The sequence below is a fragment of the Leptonychotes weddellii genome, unplaced genomic scaffold (assembly GCF_054177405.1).
Source record: "Leptonychotes weddellii isolate Sample4059 unplaced genomic scaffold, ASM5417740v2 HiC_scaffold_30513, whole genome shotgun sequence".
NCBI lineage: Eukaryota > Metazoa > Chordata > Mammalia > Carnivora > Phocidae > Leptonychotes > Leptonychotes weddellii.
Window position 1 is genome coordinate 1 of NW_027901509.1, and position 1,508 is coordinate 1,508.

Below are 1,508 nucleotides of genomic sequence, written 5' to 3' on the forward strand. Positions count from 1 at the left end.
ACAGTATTTAAGATAGAGTGGTACTGGTGTAAAAACAGAGTCCAGAAAAAGACTCACATATTCAAAAATAATTTTCAACAATGGCACCAAAGCCATTCATTAAAGAAATAAGTCTTTTCAACAAATGGAGTTGAAATAACTGAATAAATATCGGAAAACATGAACCTTGACTCCTAGTTTACACTAATACACAAATATTAATTTGGGGTAGATCATCTACGTAAACATAAAGGCATAAACTTCCTAAAAGAAAACACAGTATAGACACAGTTGAAGAAGCAACGAAGATATGAGGAGTCGTTTGTGAGGAAGACACAGTATGGCAGGAACTGCAGGGTGAGGACTGCCTACACCTACGACGAGAAGGCCCCAGCGGCCCCAGCTGTGGGACCCAGAACATTCCACCGAGCCGGCATGCCCTCAAGGACTTCGGCTGCACCTGCCTCTCTGTGCAGCCCTGCCTACGACCGGCCGTCACCCCAGAGAGCTACCTGGGTGAGCGCGACGCAGTCCTGGGGTTCACTTCACACCAGAAGGATTTCGCCGCTGGCAGCTGAAGGTCTATGAGAAGCAGTAGGGTGCCCGACGTGAGGGGCAGAAAAAGCAGCTGCGGCTGCGGCGCAGAAGATGCAGGGCTTCCTGCAGAAGGAAGCAGCCATCATGCGACAGCTCCTCAACTTTTCATGTCCAAGGCCGCCTGGGGGGATAGGCCCAGAGGATGCCTGGCCCGCGGCCACTGCATGCCCCGCAGGCAAGCACAAAGACAAAGCACTGCCCAGCCTCTGGATCCTGTCACCGACCTCCCCCTCCAATCCAAGGCCACCAAGCTGGAGAAGCCCTCACGCACGGTGATCAGCCCCAGGTCCGGAGAGCCACTGCGGATGTCAGACCTGGCGCGCATGCGCTCATCGCTGTTCGCCTGCTCCTCGGACTACGTGGGGTTCGTCGGGCGCGGTGAGCGCTGCGTGTGTGCGCTGGTCCGAGACAGCCTGAGAGGTGCCGTGCCTCACGCTTTTGCCCTGGCCTTCTGGGGCTGTGGTCAACTGGGAGTGTGAGCAGAAGCTGATTCAGCAGGTTGTGGCAGACCCCGTGAACGGGGAGAAGCTCCTGGACCACGCACGACATCAGTGTGCTGCAGCAAGTGACAGGCTTCCCGGGCTCTGGAGTGGCACTGCAGGTGGAGAAGTCGAGGCTGGTGATAGAGGCCTAGTGTGCGGGACACCAAATAAACGGGCTTGGACGCGGAAGAAAAAAAAATTAAAACAGGGCACTTGTGCAAATGGTAGGGTAGGTAAAAATTTCGTAGGCTATCAAAAACAGGAACCATAAAAGAAAAAAAAGACAAGTGGACTTCATCAAATTAAAATATCTTTAAAAAAAACATAATAAAAATTGAGAAAAAAACACTTCACAAAAGAATGTGAGTATGTCTGTAAGCATACGAAAAGAGGCTCAGAATTATTAGTTACCATGAAGATGCTGAGTGGTATTACCCAACCACCAGAAGG

General features: G+C 51.3%; 1 pseudogene; it reads left to right on the forward strand.

The window, feature by feature from the left end:
• Nucleotides 1-294: 294 nt before the first annotated feature.
• On the forward strand, nucleotides 295-1,210 carry LOC145719112 (nitric oxide synthase-interacting protein pseudogene; annotated as a pseudogene).
• Nucleotides 1,211-1,508: the final 298 nt, after the last annotated feature.